The sequence below is a fragment of the Diorhabda carinulata genome, chromosome 5 (assembly GCF_026250575.1).
Source record: "Diorhabda carinulata isolate Delta chromosome 5, icDioCari1.1, whole genome shotgun sequence".
Taxonomy (NCBI): Eukaryota; Metazoa; Arthropoda; class Insecta; order Coleoptera; family Chrysomelidae; genus Diorhabda; species Diorhabda carinulata.
The window spans coordinates 27,602,063-27,623,370 of record NC_079464.1 but is presented as its reverse complement, the minus strand read 5'-3'; the positions used below and the strand labels follow the sequence as shown (position 1 = coordinate 27,623,370).

Below are 21,308 nucleotides of genomic sequence, written 5' to 3'. Positions count from 1 at the left end.
CCTTCTTCATAGAATTAGTGGTACCTAGTCTTAAAAAATTACGAAATTACGTATCTAAATCGTACTTTATGAATGGCTTTCGTGAGGTTACCAAAACATATAAACTTGTTGAATTCTATTGCTTTTTCTATTGATTTTGGTGTTTTTTCTTTTTTTTTTATATACTGCTTACCATTCGGGTGGCACAAACTTAATAATCCACTAGGGAAGGGCACAAAATATCGATATATCAAACTATCGATATTTTTTCAAAAATTAATCGATAAATATCGTCGATATATTTTTATCTTGAAATATCGATATTCGATATTAATTTTTGAGTATCGAATTCGATATTTTTTTAAGAAAACTTTATTTTATTTTACTATATACTAACTTCATATTTCACTTACTGTTCGATATTTTTTACGCTGCATACATCGATATTTTTTTATTATATCGATACGATATTTATCGATATAATCATTTGCTCATCCCTATAAACCAACACTACAAGGTGTCACAGCCTTTCCCTATGGACAGCTTCTCCAATTATAACGTGGTCTGCTGTCCCAGTGGTTTTTTCGCGAAAGCGACAAATTCTTGTGAGTATGCGCGTCATTTTCTTCGGTTCTTTTTTTTCTGAATGATCTTTTTATTACTATTGTTGAGTTTTTTTTCTTTTATTCAAATTGTGTTCACTATACATACTGTTGTATGTGTAGGTAACTTCAAAACGTTCAAAGATCTATTTACAGCGGCGGTTGATTGAAGAAGATGTGCTCTATGGTTCAAGCATATCAGATTGATGTTGAAACCTTTTTATTATTATAAATTTCAAGCAATAACTTTAATAGTTAAGCTAATAGTAGATAAAACTTCGGATAAAACAAAATTTAAGGTTATGTAAAATCATCGAAGTGAAACTGTCAACTGTCAACATTCAAGTGGCTAGAGTCACATTTAAGGAAGTTAAAGTTGTCTGCTCCAGAACGTTCCGAAAGTGTTTTGCAGTACGGAACTGTCACTTTCAGTACGTGGAACACTCAAAACGCAACTTTCGGTATGTAAATGAATACAGAACGAACAACTTTCAGATGGCGTCGTCTAAAAACGCATTTTTCTTAACCTTAAACTATGATATTACAGATATTAGCAAATTGATTTCATTGATTTTTACACTGTCTTTAGTACACTTATAAATTCGGTACCACTAAGCATATCAGCGTCCAACGCTAGAAACATTGGACGCTGGTATGATTGGACGCAAGGTGTGGTCATTTAGCGAATGTTTTGCTTCCAACGTTGGCCATGGTTTTTGTGACCCTCGTTAAAGAAGCAGCATTGGAAAGAAGTTGGAACCAAAACTTGTGGTACAACTATACACACTTCTTATCCTCTTGCGTGTTAATGGTACGTTTTATGTATGATAAACCAAAGTCGCCAATATCATCCAGTTTATTTTAAAATAATTCATATCTGTTCTATTCATGTACATCACTTTTTTGCCACCTTTTCATTTCTATAAGTAAGTTTATGTAAGGTTCCAGCCTTCGTCCAATGTTCAGTAAACGTTGGACGTATCGGCTTGAGTTGAAGTGACGTAACATTTTTTGTCAAGTAGTGAAAAAAATTTTGGAATTCTGACTTTATTAATTCCGCATGTCATATGAATATAATGGTGTTTTGATTTTAAGTGAGCTGAATCACGGCGGAATCATGATGGGAGTGCAGCTTTTTTTTATACGTGTTGGGCAGTGTAATTGATTTTATATTTAATATATCGCATCTATAAGGTTAGATCTAGATTGGTGTTGCCTTAGGTCTTTTGTATTACCATTTATTTTCCATGATTACGAAATTCGGTAACTAACTAATCAGCCTCCTATATTTTTCCCTAACCTAACCTAACTTTTTCTAATTCTGTATTTCTTTTGACGTCGTTTCTCTGTCAAAGCAAGGCTTATGCTCAATCGTCTCTTCTCCTTACATTCTTGACAGTTGTCACAGCCCATTTCTGGTATCTTGAATCAACAGTACAATTCTTCTTGTATTCTCTTCATTGATAGGTCTGTGTCAATATCATATTTGAACAATTCCATGTTCCATGTACATTCCATTCTAGACTCCACTATAAGTGGAGTATCTCGCACATAGTATACAGCAGATGGTAGAAGACAAAGCAGGGAGCAGGCGTTTCGAGTGACAGCACGTCTTCTTCTTCTTCTTCAACGTATTGTAGGCCTTAGGCCTGTAGTTTCCAGCTTGTCATCCTTGTGACGTTGATGTCCATGAATCCATCCATCTTTGACAGCACGTGATGTTGGAAATTTATTCAAGATACGCTTGATTTATGTTCTTTTAATTTTAGGATGCGAGTTTACAAAATAAAAAACGGACCGTTCTAAACACGAACGTTTTTTCAATTGAACAAGAAAAAATATTGAAAGACTATATTAAGAAAGTTTCCTCTATATTTACTTAACGGTTTTAGTGAGGGCTTGTTTATGAATGTGTCATGAAATGTAAGGGCGACATGATTAAATAAAATAATCGTCGGTTTGTTTTATGACAGACAAGTATCAAAGTTTTGTAATCAGGTAAAATGTTGGTTCTGTTACGTCAGGAAAACGTGACACTGTAATTTCGGCCGTATCATCAACTGGATGTTTCTGTTGTGTTCATACTTCCTCGGAAGAAAATTTAACACTAAGTAGTTGCCAAGATTGGGATGATGGTAAGTGCACTTTTGGTGTCAGTGCATCTTATGTTTGTGACAGTTATTTATGTTTGTTTTTGTTCCTTTGAGGAATCTCAAATATGTTTTTATGTTTTGTTTTATTACAATCAACAAAAGATTTGTTTAAATCAATATGTGGTCCAATAAACGAACGACTGATAAAAATAAGGAACTTACACTGATTTGAATAAAATCAAGTTACCCCGCTCTGCCCTACTACTACCAATAGAATTACAAATTACTTTTTTTCTTACTCCCGTATTTTTAAAAAATTCCGATTGTAGAATCTCAATTTAATTTGCATAAAAACTTATGACTCGGTATTATAGGAATATAACATCCTAAATGTCAATTTAATGTCAGTTTAGTAAATATTTGCTAAATCCTTCTAATCCTGCGTTACGCTGAATACACTAATCAATAAAAATGTAAAACGTATTTAATAGTGTGCTTGCAGAACCGGCGCTGCCGATGGCAAACGATTCTATGAAACATATAGCAGTAGATTCTGGATTATTCTTTATTTCAAATCACACATTTCACATTATAAAGCAAAGGTTTTGATGTTATTGTTTGCTTTTAAACATTTCTGGTATTTCAAATTGAATGACAACGCTAAAAATACACTGGATAATCAAGCGCGATTCGATCAATTATACCACAAGCTTAGAACCTGCTTTGTCTTTAAAAACATTTTTTCCTTTTGTATTTGAGGTTGTTTGAGACTTCTACGTTTCTAAATATGGATATCACAAACATAGCAGTCGATGTTTGAAACTTTACTAGTTTTGGACGGTTTTTACCAGCTGATGACTACTAAACTGACAATATTTTCCAATCAGGACTGCAGTAATGAATCAATGTTTTATCCATAGTCACATATAAATGCATAAATCCTGCTCCAAATTATTATTACTATAACTATTATTACCTGAGATATAGATCTTTGAATGTAGAAAAATTGCCAAAAATCTGCAAAAATCCATAACTCCACATTGAATGTCCGCGCCTAGCTCCTCTCCAGCTCAACCGATTTAAGTGTTCAAAAACTCAAAACAAAGAAGGTGTTTCAGCGAGTGTTCTTTTTGAACCAAAACGAAGTCTCTATCTTGAATAGATATTGAGATATTGAGGATAGAACGTGTGTATGTGAAAAATTCCCATAAGTAATGTACAGGGGGAAATCGCATTTGAGTATAACTTGAGAATGGTGAAAATTAGATGAAATCCGATGGTTGATGGCTGATCTGTGCATCAATACCTTTCATTGAAAAAAAAAATTAAGCGAATCGGTTGGATAGAACGCCTGAACAGACTCGGAATGGAAATCATCAATTTTTTCAATATATAAGATTGTCTGTACAGATTTTTTTATATATTGTGCAATTATAGATCGTTCATAAAAAGTTCATCTGAGACAATTTGACCTTGAAGTCAGTATACCACTTTTTAACCATTGTCCCAGATGGATCTTAGTCTGAATAACACTTATCAAATTAATGCTTTGTTTGCACTTTGTTTTTCTTGTTAAACAACAACAAATGTAAAGTCACTTATGGTTTATTATCTCCATCCAAATATAAGATCTATATACCACCATATTTATTTTGTAATGTAGCATTTTAGGCTATTGGTATTCTCAAAAATACGAAGAAACGCCACCCTAAGACTCCATGTCGAAATCATTGAACAAGTGTCATTTCTAAGATACCTAAACACGCTCGTCAATCAACAATGCGACCCAAAACTCGAAATCAGATCAAGAATTGAGCAAGCGCGGAAAACTCCGAACAACATGAAGACACTTCTGTAAAACCGCAACCTCAGTCTGAAACTCTGGACCAGAATGCTTCGCTGTTACGTCTTTCCTGTTTTTCAGTACATATGTCAAAGTTGGACCATGGATGCGGCCACAGAGAAGAAAATTGATGCGTTCGAAATGTACGCCTACATGTTAATGCTGCAGATATCTTGGACGGAACATAAGACAAACATAGAGGTCCTACAGCAAATGGGTAACTTCTCACAACAATCAAGGAGAGAAAGTTGCAGTACCTAGGGATTCTTGGCCTTAGACAAAATTCATGGCTGAAAGACTTACGCAGATGACTCGGACAGATATCTACAGAAATTTTCAGAACTGCGGTTTCTCGTCCGATAATAGCCATTTGGATCTCCGTATAGAGACGGCAAAAATCTCAGACTAAACCTTCTTTCATTTAAATTTTAGATCAGAAATGGTCATTTTTTGTTGCAATGAAAATAACATGGTTTCGAGAAAAAAAAATAAAATAATATCGTTTCTAGAGAACACTGATCCTTTCATACATTTCGTAATTATTGACATTTAGTTCTGGAAATGTTCATACAACCACCACAACTTTCCATCAAGAGATAGAGCATGAAGTTTTCGATTCATCTCTGTGTTCTGATTCACTGTGAAGACAATGTTTGTCTCCACATGATTGTCTATTAGATTTAAATCATTTTCTCACTTATACTTATTAGGATATTGTAGATTTCCCAAATTGAACTTAGGTTGAGTTCAACTCTTTTAAACGCACGTATTCAATGACCACGCGTTGCTCGACACGAATAATTTTGATACAGAGTTGTAACGCGATTTTCTACAGTAGTACCTGAGATGTGTTGAAATAATTAAAATAAATATTACAAATTGGAAGAGGCGGTGAGAGTTTTAAAAAATGTAACGTAAGACGTGAATGAAAACATAAAATCTACTCGAAATCAAATAAAAACCTAGCTCGAAAGTAAACTGAGTATACATAATACATAATACCATGTATTTATGTCGAATTGAATTATTTTTATTTAGTAACCAAATTTGTGAACGTCTAATTTGATATTTAAGTAGGAATTTTAAAATTTGGTTCGTGCCGGCTCTGTTTTGATATCCGGACAGATCTCGTACCATCTATCAGAGTGAGAGAAAGATATTATACCGAAAGAGTGCGTTGCTGGTGTATACTGTGCATAGGGGCGAAATATTATGGGGCCCTCGTCGAATTGTGACGTGGCCCACTTGAGATAACGTGTGTTTTCAAGAGGTCTGTAGCAGCAGGAATATAAAACCTTTCAGATTTACCCTTGGTCCCTTTTATGCGCCTCTATGGATTTAGTCGTCGAAGAACTTCAAGAAGAGAGATGAAAATTATTGAAATAAAAATAGCGTGTAAGCGTATAGGAGAAAATCAAATGTTTGCTTTTCAAATGTGTTTTTCAATATAGGAATAAATACAAATTATATATTTAGGGTATTATTCTTAAGGGAGTTTTATTAATATGAATTTTATAATTCTACAAAGTGAATCGAGGACGATAATTTTCTAAATTTTGAAAATTTGTCTCTTATCTCAAAATAAGCCTCAGTTCGGGAGATAAATACTTCATATATGTCTGGCAAGCGTCCTCTTGAGGTATAAGATCAGGATAAAGCCGCTGGGGACCAAATCTGGAGAATACTGTGGATGCGGAAGCAATTCGAATCCCAACTTATGCAATTTTGTCATCGATTTGTGACACAGCGAAGAGAAGCTTCACTTTTTTTTCTTCAAATGGTGCAGTTTTTTCGAGATTTCGTCCTTCGGACGCACCACTAAAGCTACCTAATGGTTTTTCTCCTTTTTAGGATAGTCGATAAATATTATACCATGCGCATCCCAAAATACTAATGTCATTAGCCTTATCAGCTGACTTAAGCGTCTTCCCACGCTTTTGAGTCGGTTAGTCACGTGTAGTCCATCCGGCTGATAGGCCGATGGACTACACGTGGTCATCGTTCATCCATTATCACATATTGACGAAAAAATTTGGGTTTATTACAATTGATCAGCTTCTAATACTGCTCGCAACCGTTAATTCCTTATTTTCATATATTTAACATTTCTCTTTAATATCTTCATGGTCTCAGCTATTTCAATCAGCTTCACTTTATTGTATCCAAAATTATTTTGTGTATAGTCATTCATTTTGGTCAAAAAATGCGACTTTTGGTGATGAATCACCATCTTGAGCCACGATGTTTCGCTGGTTTTCCGAATTCAATCGCGGTCTCACTTCGCTACAGTATAAATTTCGTAAATGCAAAATCGGCTGTTTTGCCAGAAAACATCGATGTTGTGCTCAAACTGATATTGCAAGCTCGACGTTTGACATCTTGTGAGATTGAGGCATACTTGGGCATTCATTCCACTTGCATACATTCGAGATTGCATGAACATTCGGCTCTCAAAACGATTTAGATACCGAATAATTTGACAATCGTTCAAAAAAAGCTCGTGTCGAATGGTGCTAGGAAATGCTGAAAAAATCCAAGACGCGGTGCTTCAAAAGACGTCTATAAGATCGTGACAGGCGACAAATCGTGGGTCTATATATATATATATAAGCCCGAAACTAAACAACAGTCGACTATAAGGGTCTTTCAAGACAAATCCAACAAAATTTATTCGTGTAAGAAGCACTTGCATGGTGACCGGAATAACTGGACATGTCATACTTCCATTAGAGCAACGTAGAACGGTCAATTCTGAGTGGTACACCAACATTTGTGTGCCAGAAGTGTTCGAAAAAATCAGCGAAACAAATCGAAGACAATGCACTCACATATCAGTTCAAACAAAAACTTTTTGGAACAGTCAAAACATTGATTTGATGGATCATCCGCCGCACAGTCCTTGTTTGGACTATTCTTTGGCTTCGACACTTGGTTCGAAGGCAAGAAAAGTGTATTGGTCTTATAAATGAAATCTTTTGAAAAACTATAAAGCCATCCATATCCAAATCCATATCCATATACAAATTTTTTTGTACTTAAGTAGCAGCTCTTGTATATGAGAAAAAAAGCGGACCAAATGATTAATTTCCATCATAAATCTATTCTATTATAATTTCAAGTATTTTTTACTTTTTTCCTCGTACAATAATTGACATTTTTCGAATAATATCAAAAATTTCACTTCTGACGCGGTTTGTTTTGACTGACGTATACATTTTCTTTTGAAAAGTAGCCCCCTCTAGGAAAGCGGAGAGGTTGTCGTTCTTTCGGCGGATTATCATCAACAGTCACTAAAATCGGAACCGTTTGGCCCCTCATATGAGGCACCTCGCATTGAATGGTTTTGGCCCTGATATAGGAATTACTCCTCTACAGAGCTGGGGTTGTGGTGAAGGTAGTGTGATTTGCACCGTTTCAGACTGGAACCAACGAACGATTCAAATGGAGTGATGAGGAAAGAAAGGAACGCCCGTTACAAAGAAAACGGTTCGTCTCAGATATGGGGATATATATTTTTTCGTTACATTTTCTTTTGAAAAGTAGCCCCCTCTAGGAAAGCGGAGAGGTTGTCGTTCTTTCGGCGGATTATCATCAACAGTCACTAAAATCGGAACCGTTTGGCCCCTCATATGAGGCACCTCGCATTGAATGGTTTTGGCCCTGATATAGGAATTACTCCTCTACAGAGCTGGGGTTGTGGTGAAGGTAGTGTGATTTGCACCGTTTCAGACTGGAACCAACGAACGATTCAAATGGAGTGATGAGGAAAGAAAGGAACGCCCGTTACAAAGAAAACGGTTCGTCTCAGATATGGGGATATATATTTTTTCGTTACATTTTCTTTTGAAAAGTAGCCCCTTCTAGGAAAGCGGAGAGGTTGTCGTTCTTTCGGGGGATTATCACCAACAGTCACTAAAATCGGAATGTTTTGATGAAATTTTGTATAAAATATTTACTATTTCAATAAAATTATATAAGAGACCATTTTCGTTTGTAAATCTTTTGAAAAGACCTGTGAATAGTAGTTTCTGGCCATATTGCTATATTCTGAAATACACTGCTAACAGGTTTAGTACAATAAATTATGCTGCATTAAAACTTATGTTTATGTCATTATTTTTACTACAATTTATTAACTTGTCTCCCAAACTCGATGTACCTTGTTACCGAACAATATGTTAACTGTTTATAACAATTTTGAGGGGAACTTTCACTTTAGACGTTGAGATTAGACTGATTTTTGAGTAATTTTCCCGTACTATCCACAGAAATTTATGTAGGTAGTATAATTTACCCGAAGCGACTCACTCAAATCCATTCATTAGACGATAAATAAACATATTAATCAATAGTTTTGACAAAGAGAAAATATATGAATTCCTACAAATGTCTATTGAATAAACAGTATTCACGAATATAATGCGACTTAGTGAACAGAAGGTTGATTTGTTGACACACATACACAGTTAAAACTTGAATGCAATGCCAATCAAATATTTTCTCAATATAATTTTATAACTGCTTCTTTTGATTATAACGTATGAACATGAGAAATAAACCTGCAAAAAAAAATATTTTACTGCCTTAAAAATGATAAAAGCGTCCAATTATTATTAAACTGCATAACTTCTTCTTTATTTCATGCAGTCTTCTCATTGAAGGTTCTCGACCACGTTTTTAAATGCGTCTCTGTCCCTCGTAACAAGAAACAATTCGCCGACTCTGAGATCTGTCCATTCTCTGCCGATACCTTTCTTTCCCTCTACTCTACCTTCCATCATTTTTTTCTTATCTTAATAATTGTCAATAGCTTTATTTTGCGACCAATACGTCTTAGTACTCCGTCGTTGGTGATTCTGTCAGTCCAGGGTATCTTCAGGATGCGTCTAGAGACCCACAACTCAAGTGCCACAAAAGTTTTTTTTATCATTTGGACTTTCAAAGTCCAAGTTTCTACTCCGTACTGACCACACTAGCATAACTAAAAGGTTGTTATACAGTGGCGTAGCGAGCTTTGGAGGGGCACTGTATAAAAATTAGTTGGGGGGCCCAAATGAATGATACAATTTTCTCACAAAAGAAACAAAAATGCTTGCATTAGATTATTGATTATAAGTTATCGCTTCCTCCTAGATTGAGCTAGCCAAACAATTCATATCAAATATACACTTTTCTTGCATTTTTTTCGGCAAATTGATTTATTATATTCATCATCTATAGCTGAAGACGATTTCAGTTTTTCTAACATTTCTGCCTCTATAGAAGTCTGATAGCCGTTCCTGCCCCATTGAAGTCCTAATTTTTTTATCAGTGTCAAGTGTCAAGTGTCAAGAATAGAAAGCATGCTGTTATTACCTCTGGAAAATGTTGTTATTTTCAGTGGATTTGGGTTATGTTAGTTTAAATGATGAAGAATTGATACTTGTTTTGATAAACAAAACTCTTGCTTAACAATCGTCGGATTGTTGTTCAATATTTAAAAAAAATGTTAAAATTAGAAATCGGAACACGTTTGCCAACTTAACTAAATCTCAAAAATTAATATAAACATGGCTACCAACTATATATAAAACAAAATATTGTGAGATAGAGATAGGTCGAGTCAGCTGTTAATTTGATCGATTATAAATAGAAAACTTGATGCAAGGCTATTTAATTTTATCAGCAATAATTCCATGAGTTCTTTAATGAAATGAATTTTTTGAATTTCAGATTTTAAGCATGTTTTCAGAGCATTTAATTGTTCATAAAGATTAACTGAGATGTCTTTATTGTATTTAGCAGACAGTTTTCCGGAAGCGTTTTTTTATCACTTCGTTTGAGAAGATATGAGTTGTAATACTTCGAACACATTACTCAGGTCACAAAGGCGCTCAAATCTTTGTTTAATTTGAGAAATTAGTATATCTAAACAGCAATAGTATACATTGATTTTGAAATATGATTCCGGATCTGAAAGTCACTCATCTTGTGATAACTTATCAAAAAAACTCTTCGTTATCTTTCGTCTTTTATTTTTAACAACAGTTGTTACTTTCCACTCTTTTGCTAAATCTCTAGACTCATTTAGCAAACCATTGAATGAATTTTGATTTCTTATTTCGATCAGTCTATTCAAAAGATTACTAAATGAAATACTAGCTTTCTGTAAATCATTATTTTCATGCTGTAGAGCTTAAGAAACAGGATTAATGATTTCAAATAGTAAAGAAAAAAATGTGACAAGAACTAAGATATCGTAACTCTCTAAAATGTTAATTATATTTTTACATTCTCCACGTTCATCTTTTTTAGTAGAAATAAAATTTAGTTGGTACAAAGTTTTCATGATTAATAAATAATTTTTTTTATCGCTAATAAAGCGTCGTTCTTTGAAGACCATCTAGTAGGGCATATCTTTTTAAGGGTAATTTTATATTTTTTTCTAAATTATCGAAAAAAATCGACACTTCAATAACACGTTTCGCAGCATCTTTTAAAATTAAATTTAATGCGTGTGCGGCACAATGGACTTAATCGGCATTCGGAGCATGCTCTTTTATAAGGGCTTGTAATCCTCCTTATACACCCTACATAACATTTGCTCCATCATAACCCCGTCCTCTACATTTAGACAAATCAATTCCATATTCTTTAATCGTATTTAAAATTCTATATTCTATATTATAAGTCCTTTTGCACTGGAATCGGATACTGCTGTAAACTCCAAAAAGGACTCACAGATTTGTAATTCTTTAGGTACATTATCATCATTTTCTGTTATCGAGATGTATCGAAAAACTACAGAAAGTTGATTAATTTTTGACAAGTCTTGTGTTGTATCCAAAATAGTTGCCAGTCTTTACGATATTTATGAATAAGGTGACTATATCACCTTTCTTTCAATATGACTTTCTGAAAGTTAAAAATTGCGTCGCATTTAAAAGGCAGTGGCAGGATGCATAATCGTAGTAAAATTCCCAATTGGTCACGATTCGTTTGGACTCTTTTCCTACGTCTATCCTATCTCTATCAAGTATTTCGCAGCTGCAAAGCATCGTTTTCACTTTCGACTTGCTCATACGAGCTTTTTTCGACTTGGATCATTTGCTGGTAGCGAATACTGATTCTGGTACTTTCTTTCTGGGTCTAATTGAACAACCAAGCTTTCGTAGCTCGTAATAATGCGATCGAGAAGCGCGAGATTATTTTTTATTTATTCCAAACAGTCTTTTCATCGCGAAACTATGAGTTAGCATCTACTTGACAATTTCGCAATTGATATTTAGTACATTTGGTATCATTCCAATCGCTAACTGACGATCTTGACAGCACGTTTGTGTCAATACGCACTACGTCTTCCAAGTTTTCACCTATGCCAACAAAATCATCACCAAACACTTTTAATAGGTACTTTACAATAAGCTTCAGTCTGAATCCAACAAAGTCCTAAATTGATATTTTATCTAATAAATATTAAATTGCTTAATTACTGATATAAGTCCTACTTACCATTATAGTCGGTTTAAAAGAAAAAAGAAAGTAAAAGTAGAAGGAAATTCAATAATAAAATCAGTCTACATAAAGAAGACGTCTCAGTTGCGCTAGCAAATCAAATTTCAGACGTAATTATAATCAATCAAATTTAATTCGATAAAATCATTCTAGCCGGCTTCGACTACATCCGACGGAAACAAAGGTTTGTTTTTTGCAGAAGATATAATTAAAGAAAAAAACAATTTCGAAGTAGGAGAATTTATTGCGAACCGGCAATTGTTTGATGGCATATTATATAGAAAATTTACGTTTGAAAAAGTTATGAAGGTGGCTACCGTGATTGTTCGATGCTGATCAAAAGCTCGCTGGTCTTAAAAATGGTTGGATATCGACAAATAAAACTCTAGCGACTTTTTTAGCTGATATGTTAAAGTAGATGGAATTAGAATAATTTTAGGCACATTATTAAATTCTAAAGACAAAAATAGAGTTTAAACAGTGGTTATTTTCCGAGGAATCTGCTCCCAAGAAACCGAAAGCCTTTTTTGGACGAATGTATATAATGTACAGGGTTTGTCCGGAAAGTAATAGGACTGATTTTCTTCCGCCGCGATTGTACTTCAGAGCGTGCGCGCACCGACTGGATTCGGTAGAGGGCGTTGTGTGAAACTCGGTAAATCTGCGACAGAGACGTTTGATATGATCAAGCAGGCTTATCCAGATGTTGCTTTAGCAAGAAGTGGTGTGTTTCGGTGGCACCAGGCCTTTTTGGAGGGCCGGGAAGAGGTCGCCGATGAAGACCGTGCTGGAAGACCTTCGACTTCGACAAACGCCGACAATGTGACTCATGTGCGCAAAGTTTTGAACACAGACCGTCGACTAAGTATTCGTTTGATTGCCCAGATGTTAAATTTACCAAAATCTGTGGTTCATGACATTGTGACGGAGCCACGACAACGCCCCGGCTCACACCGCCTTTCTTGTGAACAGCTACCTGACTAAGGCCGGCATTCCAACGCTTCCGCAGCCGCCCTACAGCCCAGATGTGGCCCCCCGGACTTTTTTTGTTTCCTCGCCTGAAAAGGCCGATGAAAGGCAAGCATTTCGAGACGACAGAGGGGATCCAAGTAGCATGCACCGCGGCTCTCAAGGCTATTCCGGAGAATGCCTTCCGTGACGCTTTCAATGCTTGGAAATCGCGCTGGCAGCGCTGCATCGACGCAGAAGGAGCCTATTTTGAAAGTTTTTAAAGAATTGTAACGATTGGCTCAATAAATTTTTTTAAATCGACTCAGTCCTATTACTTTCCGGACAAACCTTGTACATGAACTGTGGACGAATGCGACAATCACATAAGTCAATAATATTTTTTCTACTTTTTTCTTCATTAACGTATGTTTCTTTACGTACTAGTGTTTTTATTGATTCCTTATAAAATATATTATTTATTTATTTATTCATATTTTGAACATTTTAATCTAGATTAGAACTAAGAAACAAAATAACTCAATTAGTGACAATACTAATATTAAACGTTTTATTTCATAAGTAGAAAAATAAAAATCGGAATGACCGTGACTTGAACCTGGGACCTACCGCATGTGATCCTTGTACTCTAGCTACTACGCTACGGAGACCTTAATAATAATTTTCGTTACTCACTAGGGCGTAAAGTGAAGTTTTACGTACTGGAAAGTGTGTCTAAAGTACGTACTTGAATGAAGAATGAATTTTTAAACATTTATGTCTTTCAATATGTCAATTAAATTAAATTCGCCGTGTACATTGTGAAAAAATTATTAATTATTGAATATTTGAATATTTAATGTGAACTATCATCGTTTTTTTTGTCACTTTCCAGTTAAGATAATAGAATGGTCTATCAATTTATCGCGCAATGATAATGTATCCGTTCAGGATTTATTGGAATCATCCCACGAGTAGAGGTGAAAAATTGAAGTTCATAATTTTCCAAGCACGTACCATTTCGTTTGCTGTAAGTTATCACCCCTTTGAAATAGCGGCTCTATACTCAATACACTACACCAACACTCACAATTATACTGTCAGAGACTGAAGTTACAAGTTACCTTCAGTCTCCGAAGACGGTAATTTCGTTATCGAAACGCGTGACAGGCAGTATAAGTGTGAGTGTTGGTGTGGTGGTAGTGTAAACAGTGTTCAGTATGAATATAACCAACGCTTCCAGAAATTTCGGCTTAGTTCTAACTTTAAACTAAATAAAACTTCAACGAAACCATTTTGTGCAAAATTATAAGATTTACAACTTTTATTTGTAACCTTTATCGTTATAACAAATCTTACTTATAGTAGTATGTGTGAATACCTTTTACAATCACATTGTATATTTAAATTTATTATAAACAACTTATTTTCCATTCCGATTTTTACTTTTCAAATAACCTTCTACTTCGATTTCCATAAACAATGTCTCTTTAATATTCAGTACACGAAAACACACAATGACTCCTCAATTCTTAAAAAAATATGGCTGTATAAATATTGAATCAGAGCCCACCTGCATGCAAGAAGTAGATTTTTACCTTTAATTCGACGACTTGGCTACCGTTTTATTTTAAATAAGTATTAACAAGCTGATAAATATCTAACTTTCGTTCATGTACAATTATGAGGATTATACAACCAAACAACTGTTCCGATTTTGTTTTCATCAAGTTTTTAGGTCGAAGAAACTGAGGATAATGCAGATCCGTATTAGAATATAATACGATTAATACAGTAATATATGTAATACTCCTATATGGGCAGTTGGTATGGGAAAAAACGTCCCCACGCTATATTTATTTTCTCTCTCCTTCGAGACACTTTATCTATACTGCGCATGCTTGAGAACGCGCAGAACAGAGCTGGAACCTCGGAGGATAGAGAAATCGTTGACATTTTGTCTTTCTTAGTCGGAACAGCTCCTATAATATGTAAATTCGGCCGTTAAAATCTTGCGTATCTATTAAGTTATTGAAAACTCTGTATTATTATACTTTGTTTTACGGAAAACAGTAGTAGGGATCATTTAAAATGTGCACAAAAACACAAATTGCAGAGAAATCTTGAAAAAAATTAAAAAATTACTTGTAAAGTGCTTGTTTTAGAAATATTGATAAAAAAACACAAAAGCCGATTTAAAACTTAGATTGGAAACGACAAATCGAATGTCACACGGTACAACACATTTGTAAAATGTTCCAGAGAACATCAATAATTGGATATATCTAATCGTAAATTGCGTAAGATAGCTGAGGCCGTAAAGATATCAGAAGGCAGAGTATTTACAATTATACATGAACATTTGACCATAAGAAAACTTCTTCCAAAGTGGGTCTCGAGTTTACTCACAATCGATCAAATACCACGTCCGAAGCGTCTAAAGGTATCAATAGCGAATACTACATAGACTTGTTGGATCATATGCCGAAGAAAAAACCACTGTTTTATCAAGACAATGCACCGATTCACAAATCGATGTCAACGATGGTTAAATTGAACGAATTATACTTGAATTGCTTCCTCATCCACCATATAGTCCAGATCTGGCACGCGGTAAGTACTGGCTATTAGCTGATCTCAAAAAAATACTCGCCGATAAGAAATTTAGCTCAAATGAAGAAGCAATTGCTGAAACTGAAGCCTATTTTGAGGCAAAGTCAAATACTTCTACAAGCACGACATCGAGAATTTAGAGAAGCATTGGAATGACTGAATTGCTCTTGAAGGAGATTATATTGATGAATAAAAAATCGATTTTTGCCAAAAAAATGTGTTTTTCTTAGTTAGTTACACGACTTTTTGAGTGTGTTACATATACATAATGCTTGTATTCTATTTATTTATTTCACAATTTAACTATTTTCAATATATACATCTAAAATTGATTAGAAATATTTCCTGCAGTATCCAGGTACGGTCCTGTCGAAGTAATTATGAAATCAGTGAATGAATAAAAGCGTACGTCTGTATCTTATAGCTCGTTAAAGATATTTTTTAATCAGTAGAAATTCCTGAGAACTGAACGTGTGTTTGGTTTTCGATGCCTAAATAATTATTTGTTATTTCGATTCTATTTTCATTTGAGTAATAGAAATAACTTTGCTATTTTTGTTATTGAATGCTTTGTACTGTATTCAATAGGGTATTAAACAGAATTTCCTCGTGTTTAATTTGAACAGTTTCTCAACATCTGGTAACGGTACTTCGATATTTTTATTTGTTTATAATAATCAATGGAAGGAATTTCATGTGTTGTTGATCATCGGTGATGCAAATTAAGCTCTAAATATATATATTTACTGTCGAAAACGTCAAAAGTAAAGATGGGAGACGATAGAATTTAAAATTATAGTTCAGGGGAAGTATCGTAAACGAAAGCGACTTCGTCAGGTATTGTACATTATCCAAAAAATCACTTAGTTGACAGTTGGATATACATAAACGTGGATTTTATTTGTATTAGGCAGCAATATGTTCCTGAATTTTCTAATACAATTCGCTGAATCTTGCGACGTAGTTTGAAAGATCAGCTTAGAGCAGTCGAAATTTGGTTACAAAAAAATGAAATTGTATTGTGATAAGGTTACTATCGTAGTATTTGTTCAACATATTAAGACCAAAACCATTATGAGGAAAAGTCATATAAATACTAAAGGAACCAGTTATCAACAGAAACACCAATGTGGATGCTATAGAACTGTTAACTAGATCTATAGTTTCGTTGCAATTTTTTTGATTAAACCGAACTTAGACCTAAATTTTCAAGAAAATCTCTCTCTAGATATCTACAGAAATCAGCATTTTTTCGGGTTTATTTTCCAGCGTACCTTGAAATAAAAAAATTGACAAATAAAACTCATGCTGAAAACTCCTAAGTTCAAATTCAAACTCAAAATATAACGGGAGGGAGAGAGAGAGAGAGAGAGAGGTTTGTTGGTTTTTTTGGGTGGGTTGGGGAAATTTTCCATGTTGAAATTGGGATAAACACATTCCCAGCGGGATCGCCCAGACAAAAACGGCCCTGTGGGTGGATTTAAAAAAACAGGTGGTCCCTCATATGAGGGGTTGCCGCCATACAGTCGAGACCAAGGCACCTCGCCTAGACTAACATCCATTACACTCAATTTCAATTTCACTGCACTCTTTGCAATAGTATCGTGTTTTCGTTTTGGTTTTGGTGACTTTTCAACACCACCGGCACTGGGCTTGGGGTGTCTTACCATCTTTAGACTCAATGCTGGTGGCAAAATGGGAAATGTAGGGAGCGGAAATGGGGCGGGGAACTTTGGGAACAGGACGATTGGCGAATTCGAGGAAAACAAGTTTTTTAGATGCAAAAAAACTGTTCGTCAAAGGCATTTGAAAAATGTGGTTGGCAGCTTCTTATACCACTTCAAAGACTTGCGTGTGCAGGGATAATAAGCGAGGAGTTGGTCGATCTGGTCGACTTTGGTGACATCGACTAGATCGCTTCGGGTTTCTGATGAAATCATAAGTAACTTTTCGCTTATGTTTCCATTTCATCACGCAAATCCCATCAGTGGTAAATTGCTGTATCATCTCACCTTTTTTCAATTTCTTTTGTACGACATCAGTTGGGTTGTGTTTCCGTTTTTGTCGTAGAAACGGCTTGAAAGCTGAGTTATTACTGAATCGAACGGTGTACAAAACTCTAAGAATTTCAATGGTGGGGGAATAGGTCAACGAAGGGGAAACGGTAACTAGTAACTACACAGCCGGTCCCTTAAGTGGGGGACGCGCCCGGCCGGCAAGACTGTTTGGCCCCTCATATGAGGGTACCTCGCATTGAATGGTATTGGCCCTGATATAGGAATTACTCCTCTACAGAGCTGGGGTTGTGGTGAAGGTAGTGTGATTTGCACCGTTTCAGACTGAAAACAACGAACTATTCAAATGGAGTGATGAGGAAAGAAAGGAACGCCCGATACAAAAAAAAACGGTTCGTCTCAGATATGGGGATATATGGAATTTATTGTGTTTTCAGTTGGTTTTTTTTAGTTTTTTTTTTGTATTCATTTGCATGGAACTAAAACAGCGTCGTGAAGAGGTTTCCGTCGAGTATTTGACAAGAAATAAAGCCGAAAAAAAAAGAACAATGGACTTTAAATGAGGCAATGACCGTGGACCGTTTCATCTGCAGGAAAGGTCATGGCGTCGGTTTTTTTGAGATGCACGTGGGATAATTTTCATTGACTATCTGAGTATTATGCGAGCTTATTGCAGCGTTTGATAGAAGAAATCAAGGAAAAACGGCCGCATTTGGTTAAAAAGAAAGTGTTGTTTCATCAAGCGATGCACCAACTTACATTGCAATGGCCAAAATTAATCAATTAAAATATGAATTGCTACCTCATACATCCGTATCGCCAGATTTTACCCCATCGGACTAGTTCGTGTTCCCAGACATGAAAAATTGGCTCGGTGGTCAAAGATTTTTCGATAATGGAGAGGTGATGTCGGGAGTTAATGGTTATTTTGATTCTTATTATAAAGAGGGTATGGAGCTTATTACGTTGAAAAATAAATATATAGATTTTTCCAAAATTTTTGTGTTTTTTTTTATTAGGCCAGGTAATCCTGGGACCATCCTCGTACATCCTTTAATTCTGCTTCATTATTGTTTATTAACACAGTTCATTGCAAGTTTCTTTAGAATATTATCACTATTTATATCTAAATGTCCTATTTCATACATAACATTTAATAATAAAATTAGTTTCCAGTTTGATACACTTTTTTTTTATTCTCAAGCGGATATATCTTCTTATATATTAAAAAAATTGATGATTTCCATTCCGAGTCCGTTCAGGCGTTCTACCCAACCGATTTGCTTAATTTTTTTTTTCAATGAAAGGTATTGATGCACAGATCAGCCATCAACCATCGGATTTCATCTAATTTTCACCATTCTCAAGTTATATTCAAATGCGATTTCCCCATGTACCTTACTTATGGAAGTTTTTCACATACACACGTTCTATCCTCAATATCTCAGGTTCTATTAAAGATAGAGACTTTGTTTTGGATTAAGAACACTCGCTGAAACACCTTCTTTCTTTTGAGTTTTTGATCACTTGAATCAGTTGAGTTGGAGAGGAGCTAGGCGCGGACATTCAATGTGGAGTTATGGATTTTTGTAGGTTTTTCTCAATTTTTCTACATTCAAAGATCTATATCTCAGGTTCTAATATAGCTACAGAGTTCGTTTTGGTTTAAGAACACTCGCTGAAAAACCTTCTTTCTTTTGAGTTTTTGTACACTTGAATCGGTTGAGCTGGAGAGGAGCTAGGCGCGGACATTCAATGTGGAGTTATGGATTTTTGTAGGTTTTTCTCAATTTTTCTACATTCAAAGATCTATATCTCAGGTTCTAATATAGCTACAGAGTTCGTTTTGGTTTAAGAACACTCGCTGAAAAACCTTCTTTCTTTTGAGTTTTTGTACACTTGAATCGGTTGAGCTGGAGAGGAGCTAGGCGCGGACATTCAATGTGGAGTTATGGATTTTTGTCGGTTTTTCTCAATTTTTCTACATTCAAAGATCTATATCTCAGGTTCTAATATAGCTACAGAGTTCGTTTTGGTTTAAGAACACTCGCTGAAAAACCTTCTTTCTTTTGAGTTTTTGTACACTTAAATCGGTTGAGTTGGAGAGGAGCTAGGCGCGGGCATTCAATGTGGAGTTATGGATTTTTGAAGGTTTTTCTCAATTTTTCTACATTCAAAGATCTATATCTCAGGTTCTAATATAGCTACAGAGCTCGTTCTTTTCTATTATAATGATTCTGATACTAATGATTTAATGGATTCGATGCGAGCGAAACCGCGGGTAAAAGTTAGTTCTATAATATTTTCATGTTGTTTAAGGCTCTACCCTATTAATTGTGATTTTTCCCTTAAATTATTGAACTTTCTAGAGAAGAATGATTCTAACCTTGTTAGAAATAATGCCTAAACTATCGATTTCGTGATTGAAGCTAACCCGCTATAAAAAATGTCACATTTGATCAACTTGTATGTATGTAGGTATTCGTAGTTTATACGCTACGTGTCGAAACAAATTTTTTTTTCGATTCTGTCAATTTTTTTTCTAACCTTTTATCAAAATCTCAACGGGACGATACTAATCGTTAAAATAAATAAAGGTGTTAACAATGGGGTGTCATAATCTGAAGGCAGAAAAGTGAACGTATTTCCCTCGATGAAGAGAGAAAATATTCTAAAGAATGCAAAAGGTAAAAATGAGATTAGAGCATTACCTATAATGTAAATAATTTCGACCACAGGACTTGCTTTGTTACTGATGAATGGGGCGCTTTGTTATGATAGGATTTAAAAAATATTAGAGAAAGAATGAATGAAAGACAAGCTTCGTACAGTGGCGTACCCGTAAATAAATAACAGCCAAATCGAAGTAATTGCTTGATTCGATTTGGTTGTGTTAAATTTCTCTATAATATTAGAATTAAGTTGGAATTTCTGGTGCTGGTGATACTCATAATGAACACACTATACTTACACTTTACCTCACTCAAACTGTGTGTTTGTGAGTTTCGTTTATTGGTAGCAATTAATAATGTGCTCGGCACATAATAATCAAAGTTATGTAGTTATATTTCAAAATGAATCAAGTGAAATTTAAATGTGCTAACATCGATTTTACCATGTCACAATAACTTCTGAGCCTTGCTATGATTTCTGACTACAAAATTTTTGAATTTGTTTTGCAAAAATAAATGGGATGGGGCATTTAAAGCAGTGATAATGATGTCAATACAAAAATTTAATTAATTCATACCAATACCTTACCAATAAATTGAATTTGTGTAATAAACATTTCGATGATACTGTTAAGGGTTCAAATATGACTGTAGTTGGAGAAAAAATTCACTATACACTTTTGGAGTAACGAAAGGAAGTTTTATGTAACAGATAAACTAGAATTGATTTTTCTCTGTTTCGGTATTACAATATTCAAGCACGCATCTTAAACGATTTTTGGTAATTTTCTGTAGAGAGTTGGTGCCCCTGAATAAGTTTTATTTTGACAGCTGATTAGACGATGCATTATTCGGTCATGTATGAAGTTATTTAAATTTTAAGAAATTATTTTCAATAAATTATAACGAGTTTTCAACAAAACATACAATCTACATTTAAAAAATGTCTTGGAAAAAGCTAACTTTGGAACGAATGACTGAATGAATTTCAAATCAACTGTCAAATATGAATCAGTGCTACCAACCGACGACCTACGTTAAGGTGTAAT

The 21,308-nt window shown here is 34.8% G+C and overlaps 1 protein-coding gene across 1 annotated transcript in view; it reads right to left on the bottom strand.

The window, feature by feature from the left end:
• LOC130893849 (homeobox protein Nkx-2.1-like) overlaps window positions 1-21,308 on the bottom strand; it is a 72,844-nt gene that overhangs the window by 8,013 nt on the left and 43,523 nt on the right. The window lies entirely within an intron of this gene.